The sequence below is a fragment of the Eublepharis macularius genome, chromosome 4 (assembly GCF_028583425.1).
Source record: "Eublepharis macularius isolate TG4126 chromosome 4, MPM_Emac_v1.0, whole genome shotgun sequence".
In the NCBI taxonomy this organism is placed as follows: Eukaryota; Metazoa; Chordata; class Lepidosauria; order Squamata; family Eublepharidae; genus Eublepharis; species Eublepharis macularius.
Genome location: NC_072793.1, coordinates 182,746,293 through 182,756,648, shown reverse-complemented (window position 1 = coordinate 182,756,648; position 10,356 = coordinate 182,746,293).

Genomic DNA, 10,356 nt, shown 5'->3' with positions numbered 1-10,356 from the left:
GATGTTAATTAGTTCGGACAACTGTATGAGTTGTTTTTTCTAAACTAAAACCTCAGTATTCAGGTTTAATTGCAGTGTTGGCACTTTGAAATAAATAAGTTGGGTTTGAGTTGCAGTTTGGGCACTCAGGCTCAAAAAGGTTCGCCATCACTGCCCTATTGTATCTATTTCTCTGAATGTCCTAACAGTTGTTCGTTATTGTACTTTGCTCAGTGAATGTCCTAGATGTCAATTATATTGTATTTTCACGTATATTGTTGGAATCCACCTTGGATTTCAGTGAGAAAGGCGGATAATAATAATCAGCATTGCCACAATTCCTTTTTCATGCTTCAACCACTGGTTAGTGCTGCTACACACCCCTTGGGGCAGCTGTACCCCTGGGCAGCTGCTCAGTCCAAAAGGGATGTCCCTAGATATGGTGGGGGCAAATATCCAGGGGGGTGGCATGTGATAAAGGGAGACTCCAGTGTCCTGCTTCGCAGAGGTGTTGGAGGGGGAAAAGCCATGTGGTTCATATTGACAGGGCAATGCAGCAGTGAGAAAGAGGGTCTTTCTGGTGGACTGAGGTGAGGAAGAGCATGACATGTATCAGTGGAAGCACACTGAAAACCATCCAGTAATCCCAGCTGTGTTTTTAATCAAAGGGCTAGCTCTCCTGAGCCCTAACTCAGTCAAGCCTGGAATAGAGAGACTGAGTTCTACAGTTTGGGAGTCTGTTAGCTGGTTCCAACGACGAACAAAAGCATAGCCAGAGCAAAAAAGGAAGGGAAATATTCTGAGAAATGGACATTGTAAGACTAGTCCAGGTTTTTATGGCAGGCACATCCTGATTTTGCAGTTCTTCTACCGAACCGCCGCGATGGGAGCAGCATATGTGCTGTAAAATTCAGAAATTATGCCCCTGGCAAGTCACTCTTGGAGATGCTTACACACACACTCCGTTGCGGAGAGCTGTCTTTCGTGAACACTCAGTACGGAACTACAAGTGACAAAAGACACAGGTTGGACACTTGTCAGCTTCCCTCAAGTTTTGATGGGAAACGTAGGCAGTTTGGCGGAATGTGGGACGAGTGACAGCTGAAAAGTCCGTTGGACAGCAGTCAGAGAGCCAAGCTGCAAGACCAGGACGCCTACATTTCCCATCAAAACTTGAGGGAAGCTGACAAGTGTCCAACCTGTGCCTTTTGTCACTTGTAGCTTGGCCACAAGAGTCATGGAGTCTGATGTTATGGGCCACTCCCTTCATAGACCCCTACATCCCATCCATGCAGCTGCTCTGAGGAATCACTCTGCAAGGGGATGGGGCCTCATGGCTTGGTCTATTTGCAGAGGCCATGCCTTTGTGAGGGAGGGGCAAAAGGGGCCTGATACCAGCAGAGGGGAGGGAGCAGGCAGATTAGAGTTGTCAGCTTCCAGGTGTGGGCTGCAGACGTCCCAGAATCACAGCTGATCTCCAGACTATAGAGATCAGGTACCCTGGAGAGCACGGCGGCTGGGGAGGGTGGGCTGTATAGCATCCCATACCCACTGAGCTCCCCCCTCCCCCCTCCCCCTCTTTATGCTCCAGCCTCAGATCTCCGGGGATCAGCTGTAGCTCTGCTTCCTGCCCAAAGCGTCTCAGCAATACCAGCTGGAGCAAAAGCCTGAGATCGTCTTTTCCTGGCAAACTGTAGGCAAACTAACAGATGTCAAACCCAACTTTCCTCCCTGATGGGGATCTAAACTGGCTGATGTTGTTCTCTCCTCACAACAACCCTGTGAGGTAGATTAGGCTGAAAAGGTTTGCCTAGCCCAAGGTCAGCCACCAGGCACCCTTAGATCCAGGACAGGGGACCCTGAGAGCCAAGCTACAAGTGACGCCTTACACAGGTTGGACGCTTGTCAGCTTACCTCAAGTTTTGATGGGAAATGTAGGCGTCCTGGTTTTACAGCTTGTCTCTCCATTACAGCTGCAAGACCAGGATGTGCCTACATTTCCCATCAAAACTTGAGGGAAACTGACAAGCGTCCAACCTGTGTCAGGCGTCACTTGTAGTTAGGCTCTGAGTTCCCTTGACAGGAGAAAAAACTCCCTAGTGGGTGTGCTGGGGGGCTCTCCTGGATCAAAGGCCATCTCCCTTTCCCATGCCAGTCCCCAGGTGGGGCCAAGGCTGCTAGGAGCGAAGGACAAAATTCTCCAGGCTGGTCAGTTCTTGAGGAGCCCTGAAGCTAGAATCAAAAACTTTTCAAGCAGTTTTGCTCTCAGTCATGAGGGGCAGAGCAGAACAATCAGACAGACTGAGCAGACCAGAGCAGGACAACTTCTTGGTTAGTGGCGTTTACTGACTTTTTAGCAACCAGTGATTTAATGTATTGTCGAAGGCTTTCACGGCCGGAGAACGATGGTTGTTGTGGGTTTTCCGGGCTGTATTGCCGTGGTCTTGGCATTGTAGTTCCTGACGTTTCGCCAGCAGCTGTGGCTGGCATCTTCAGAGGTGTAGCACCAAAAGACAGAGATCTCTCAGTGTCACAGTGTGGAAAAGATGTAGGTCATTTGTATCTACTCAGGAGGGGTGGGGTTGAGCTGAGTCATCCTGTAAGAGTTTCCCAGGGTGTGGAATGCTAATGGCGGGAGGCTTCACTGTATCCTGAGGAGGTTCTTTTGCATATGGATTGGTACTTGATGTGCTAATCTTCTCTGCAGGGCTATTGTCAAGGATAGAATGTTTTGTTAGCCTGGTGTTTTTCAGAACTGGCAACCATGCTCGGTTCATTCTTAAGGTTTCTTCTTTCCTGTTGAAGTTTTGCTTATGCTTGTGAATTTCAATGGCTTCCCTGTGCAGTCTGACAAAGTAGTTGGAAGTGTTGTCCAGTATTTTGGTGTCCTGGAATAAGATACTGTGCCCTGTTTGAGTTAGGCTATGTTCAGCCACTGCTGATTTTTCAGGTTGTCCAAGTCTGCAGTGCCTTTCATGTTCTTTTATTCTTGTCTGGATGCTACGCTTTGTGGTCCCGATGTAAACTTGTCCACAGCTGCAGGATATACGGTATACTCCTGCAGAGGTTAGGGGGTCTCTACTGTCTTTTGCTGATCGTAGCATCTGTTGTATTTTTCGGGTGGGTCTGAATACTGCTTGAAGGTTATGCTTTTTCATAAGCTTTCCCATCTGATCAGTAATTCCTTTGATATATGGCAAAAACACTTTTCCTGTGGGAGACTGTTTTTCTTTGGTTGTTTGCTTCATCCTGGGTTTGATTGCTCTTCGGATTTCATTTCTGGAGTAGCCATTTGCCTGAAGTGCGTGGTTTAGGTGATTAATTTCCTCATTTAGCAAGTGCGGCTCACATATCCGTCTTGCACGATCCACTAATGTTTTCATTATGCCTCTTTTCTGTCGGGGATGGTGATTGGAGTTTTTGTGTAGGTACCGATCAGTGTGAGTTGGTTTCCTGTAGACCTTGTGACCTAACTGAAAGTTTGCTTTGCGGATGACCCAGGTATCCAGGAATGGGAGTTTTCCCTCGATTTCTTTCTCCATGGTGAATTGTATGTTCAGGTGGATGTTGTTGAGATGATTCAAAAACCCCATCAATTCTTCCTCCCCATGGCTCCAAATGATAAATGTATCATCCACAAACCGGAACCATACACTAGGTTTGTGGGGTGCTGATTCTAGAGCTGTTTTTTCAAAATGTTCCATGTAGAAGTTTGGTTCACCGACATATGAATTAGCTAGACATCTGGCAGATCTCCTGCAGGACCACATCGGGAAAACCTCGTCTTACATCAAAGATTCAGCAGATTTCATCAACAAAATCAGTTCTCTGAAACTCAATCCACAAGACATACTTGTCAGTTTTGATGTTGTATCCCTGTTTACCAAGGTTCCAGTAAAAGACACTATTGCACTTATTAATCAGATTTTCCCAGAGGATGTAACAGCCTTATTCCACCATTGCCTGACAACCAGTTACTTCCAATGGGACAACGAATTCTATGAACAGATGGATGGGGTGGCCATGGGGAGCCCACTCAGCCCAGTTATAGCAAACTTCTACATGGAACATTTTGAAAAAACAGCTCTAGAATCAGCACCCCACAAACCTAGTGTATGGTTCCGGTTTGTGGATGATACATTTATCATTTGGAGCCATGGGGAGGAAGAATTGATGGGGTTTTTGAATCATCTCAACAACATCCACCTGAACATACAATTCACCATGGAGAAAGAAATCGAGGGAAAACTCCCATTCCTGGATACCTGGGTCATCCGCAAAGCAAACTTTCAGTTAGGTCACAAGGTCTACAGGAAACCAACTCACACTGATCGGTACCTACACAAAAACTCCAATCACCATCCCCGACAGAAAAGAGGCATAATGAAAACATTAGTGGATCGTGCAAGACGGATATGTGAGCCACACTTGCTAAATGAGGAAATTAATCACCTAAACCACGCACTTCAGGCAAATGGCTACTCCAGAAATGAAATCCGAAGAGCAATCAAACCCAGGATGAAGCAAACAACCAAAGAAAAACAGTCTCCCACAGGAAAAGTGTTTTTGCCATATATCAAAGGAATTACTGATCAGATGGGAAAGCTTATGAAAAAGCATAACCTTCAAGCAGTATTCAGACCCACCCGAAAAATACAACAGATGCTACGATCAGCAAAAGACAGTAGAGACCCCCTAACCTCTGCAGGAGTATACCGTATACCCTGCAGCTGTGGACAAGTTTACATCGGGACCACAAAGCGTAGCATCCAGACAAGAATAAAAGAACATGAAAGACACTGCAGACTTGGACAACCTGAAAAATCAGCAGTGGCTGAACATAGCCTAACTCAAACAGGGCACAGTATCTTATTCCAGGACACCAAAATACTGGACAACACTTCCAACTACTTTGTCAGACTGCACAGGGAAGCCATTGAAATTCACAAGCATAAGCAAAACTTCAACAGGAAAGAAGAAACCTTAAGAATGAACCGAGCATGGTTGCCAGTTCTGAAAAACACCAGGCTAACAAAACATTCTATCCTTGACAATAGCCCTGCAGAGAAGATTAGCACATCAAGTACCAATCCATATGCAAAAGAACCTCCTCAGGATACAGTGAAGCCTCCCGCCATTAGCATTCCACACCCTGGGAAACTCTTACAGGATGACTCAGCTCAACCCCACCCCTCCTGAGTAGATACAAATGACCTACATCTTTTCCACACTGTGACACTGAGAGATCTCTGTCTTTTGGTGCTACACCTCTGAAGATGCCAGCCACAGCTGCTGGCGAAACGTCAGGAACTACAATGCCAAGACCACGGCAATACAGCCCGGAAAACCCACAACAACCAACCAGTGATTTTTTTAAAAAAAAAGCTCTCTAGGTATAACGAAGTGCAAGATGGCTGAAGGGAAATGGGGTATTGCTAAACCTGTCGTCCAACCTGGTATGTCTTCATTCCACTTTACCCACTTTTTAATTATTCTTCATTTGTCCCCCTCCCCTTCCGGCTACGTTCCTTCCTTCTCAGCTCTTCTGAGGCTGTGGAGTTTTAAAAAAACATACTTAGTAGTAGGACAGAAAACCACTGAGCCCATTTACAGAGAGGGTGGAATATAAATTTAATAATTAAATAACAACAACAACATGAATAGGAAAAGGGTGTGTGTGTGATCATTTCCCAAAGGATGTGTAGGACATCAGACTAGAGAAATCTCTGGTGTGATTCTGTTTGACTCTGATTTTATTCTTAAGAGAGGTGCATGCCTAGTAGTTATCCTACTGTCAGTTTTACAGAGGGGGTTAGAAATCTATTCAGTGGATCCCACTGTTTCCCCTTCATTTTTAAGCATGCTGCTGGATTATTACTGTGTGTGAGATGAAAGGAGACTGCAGCTTTTTAATATTGAGGGAAAGGCATTCTGTGCATGCCCAGAAGTGTTTTCTTCCAGGACTCAGCCCGTACTGGAAACAAACTCTTAGGCTAAGTGCTGGTGAGATGCTGGCAAAAAAGGAAATTAGAAAAAAAAAACAAATTCTAGAGGGGTGGTGTTACGAGCCCCATTTCTTTCTCTCAGTTGGACTTTGCCTTTAACCCTTTTCTTCTTGCCCCCTCTGGGCAGATTGCTGCCACCAAGAATTATATTCCAAAATAATTTAAATTTCCCTTTTCATAACGTTCCCAAGTGTCAGGCTCCTTCATGGTACTATGTGGCACTGAGGATAGGAATAGGATATATAGGAATGACATATACTCTGGGATAAAAAAACAAAACAAAATAAACTTTTATTTTTACAAGAAGCATATCAGTTTCACATTGTTAATTAAGCTTGATGGTTCCAAAGACAGGTCTCAGTTCTTAAGGTTTCTTTTCATAGGCACAGTCATATAGATATACACAACTTTTCTCTTTCAGAAGCACACACCGTCTGCCTGCTTTAGATGGAATGAATGGGTTTTCTCTCAGACGCACAGAGTTCAGACTTCCACACAGGTTGTATTTCTCTCAGAAATGCTTAAACATGCTCAGGCGGCACACAGTATGCCTCTTTTGCCCTGACTGAATGTACTTTCACAAACATACACAGTTCAGGCTTCCACACAGGCTGCCTTTCTCTCAGAAATACATGGACACTTTCAGGCTGCACACAGCTAGCCTGCTTTCCACAGACTCCATATTTCTCTCAGAAATGCTTAAACACGCTCAGGATGCACACAGCTTGCCTGCTTTCCCCAGACTCCATATTTCTCTTAGAAATGCTTAAATATGCTCAGGCTGCACACAGCTTGCCTGTTTTCCACAGACTCCATATTTCTCTTAGAAATGCTTAAATATGCTCAGGCTGCACACAGCTTGCCTGTTTTCCCCAGACTCCATATTTCTCTTAGAAATGCTTAAACACGCTCAGGCGGCACACAGCTTGCCTGTTTTCCCCAGACTCCATATTTCTCTTAGAAATGCTTAAACACGCTCAGGCGGCACACAGCTTGCCTGCTTTCCCCAGACTCCATATTTCTCTTAGAAATGCTTAAATATGCTCAGGCTGCACACAGCTTGCCTGTTTTCCCCAGACTCCATATTTCTCTTAGAAATGCTTAAACACGCTCAGGCTGCACACAGCTTGCCTGTTTTCCACAGACTCAATATTTGTCGTAGAAATGCTTAAACACGCTCAGGCTGCACACAGCTTGCCTGCTTTCCCCAGACTCCATATTTCTCTCAGAAATGCTTAAACACGCTCAGGCTGCACACAGCTTGCCTGCTTTCCCCAGACTCCATATTTCTCTTAGAAATGCTTAAATATGCTCAGGCTGCACACAGCTTGCCTGTTTTCCCCAGACTCCATATTTCTCTTAGAAATGCTTAAACACGCTCAGGCGGCACACAGCTTGCCTGTTTTCCACAGACTCCATATTTGTCGTAGAAATGCTTAAATATGCTCAGGCTGCACACAGCTTCCCTCATACTGCATCTTCTTTCTCCACTCAGTAACTGAAACAGCAGTTCACTCCACCCACATTCAGTCATCAACCAAGCATTTAAAGACACGCACACACTCTTAAAATCATTACAGGTGGCCATATTAATCTGTTTTGGCAAACCCCAAAAGGAATCTAGTGCTACCCCCCCACCCCTACACACACACATACTATGTACTGTTCTTCCAGCTTTCAAGTTAAGAATCTATTTGATCAGATGCATGAACTGAATTCTCAAACTGCAGATAGTGCTACACAAGTAGCAGTACCTGCTACACGTGTGTAGCATGTATAGCAGTCAGACCCCTCTTCACTGCTCAGATGGTAGTTTATAGATGGAATATCATAAATACCCCTTCCTCATATATCATTAGCTGAAGGCACTGCCTGGCTCAGAGCGAATGCCAGCCAGCAGGAGCCTGGAAGATTACCAGAGTGTGAATCAGAATGAATGATTAACTGATGCCCTTCCACACCCTGGAAAGAGATGCATAACTTAGGACAATGGGGCTCCATGGAAACTCCTGACTTATCTTGTCAATACCCGGTCTCACGTCCCATCACCCATTTATCCTAATCAAACAACACCCAAATTATTCGGGAAACCTGGTAGCTTTTCCCATCCAGTACTTAGAGGAGCATCAAGCACAATTTATACCTATAGACTACCTCAGGTAGACCCATTAAGCCTCTCCCAACTCCATTGTCCTCCTCTGGAAAAAGCCATCAAGTCATTATTCTTGAGGTGAAGACGTCAACTTGCCTCAGGGAACATTTTGCCATGTATCTGGACTACCTAGCCACTGGTCCATGTGTGTGTTCTGGATTCGTCCACATACCCCAATTCTGTTTGGGCCTCTTCTCTTCTTTGTGAAATGCTAGTCATTTTGCTGTGGCCTCCGCAGACTTTCTCTTCTAGGCTGGTAACTATCACCTCCCTCAAAATTTCTTTCTCCACTTTCCTTCCTGGTTTCTTCTTAGCATCATATGTGTGCTGTGTGTGGTTTTCTGTACGTTTGCCCTTTTATTTTACTTTCCAGTTGAACAGTTGAACTGATTTATTTGAGAGTTCCCTAAGGAAATAATCCCTGTAAACATGGGTGGAGAAACCGTTACCCCCTCTCACTTGTCTCCTTTAAGCTAATTCGCCCAACTAATTAGAGGACTGCCAAGTTGGGTAGCAGAGCCATTAACCGGTCATTATCTTTTATTGTTGCTGTCACTTTGTCTCTCTCTCCCTCTATGACTGGTAAAACTATTTCCTCAAGATAACTATGTACTACTGGCAACAAGGCCTGTTGTTGGGAAAAATACAATGAGCTCTAGAAAGAAGAAGGGGGGCTGGTGGGTATTGCCTCCTCCTCAGTACCTGATTCCAGCTGGGTGAACACAGGGGTGGGCATTGCTTCCTACTCTGCTCCGGATTCTGGCTGCGTGAAGGGGGGGGGTGGGCATTGCCACCTGCTCTGCGCCTGATCCCGGATGCATGAAGGAGGGGCGGGTATTGCCACCTGCTCCATGCCTGATCCCAGCCTGGGCTTCCTGCTCCAGTGCACTCTCTGAAGAATGGGCTGCCTCGCCTGGGATTCCTGTCATGGTAGCGCCCTCTGGAGGCACACCAGGATAAAAGGTGAGTCATCAGTAATACGACTTGCCTTTTATATAATAAGATTCTTGCTTCATGAGTTTCTATTACTATAACTTCATGACTATATGCTCTGTAGGATTAGTGACTAGGCTAGGCTCAGCTGTATTTTAGGAATTTACAACATTAATCAGAGACAAAAGACTATATTCATGGCAAATTGGAAACTCTTTATGGACTATCCAAAAGAGAAAGAAAAATGAATTAATGATTTGTGGTTTTGATTTTTAACAATAAGGATCTGGGATATCAAGAAGATGTCAATTAGACCACAAGCTGCTTGATATTAAAGGAATAGTGTCGTAGGTGAAAAACTGTAATGGATTAATACAGTGAAAAACTGTAATGGATTAATAATCTGCTTATTATGGTTTTTACTTTTTAAAACTTTGTGTATAGGCCACTGTTGGCTCTTTGTAGTGGTGTTTTTGTTATGTTTAACTTTCCTTCTTTGCTCTATCTTTTAACTTTTCTACAATAAAGATAAAAAATAATCAGAAAAAAATGAATTTACTTCATATTGGAGAAGCTGGTGCTTGTTGGAAATTTTTTCGGTTGAATGAAGGGGATAAAGTCTTGTCAAACTTACATATGAATAAAATTCACAACAGTCCAGGAGAAAAGGGATAGGGAAGCTTCCCGACTAATCAGTGATGTAACTGTGGAGCTAGACCTGCCCAAGAACCTGAAGCGTGTGCATCCAGTGTTCCATTTCAGCCTTTTGAAAAAAAGACCCTGGGCCAGACAAGCGGCATCCAGAACCTGTGGCTCCACCGCCTATCATGGTTGAACAGCATCATGAGGTTGAACAAATATTGGACTCTAAGTGGAAGAGATGCATGTTGTTCTACCTGATACAATGGAAACATTTTGATAGCATCAAGCAGAGTGGGTCAAGTCTACTGATGTTAATACAGATAGATTGGTGGAAGCATTCCACAAGAAATACCCAGACAAGCTGAGGGAAGGCTGCCTTTTGAGGGGGCAGGATGTCAGGGTGGCCCCTGCCATATTTTGAGGGGTTCATTGGGTTCATTGGGGGATTACTGTTGCAGACCAGATCTGTACCCTGCTTTAAAAGTGCCAATGCACCCTTGTGGGTTCAATGCAGCCTTGTGTGTGTTAATCCTGCCTGGGAAATGTAATCTGTGGGAGAAGCTCTGAGAATGCAGTTATCTTTGTTACCAGGGAGATGAAGAGGATCTGAAGACCTAGTCAAAACATCAACCTTGTTTACTTTCA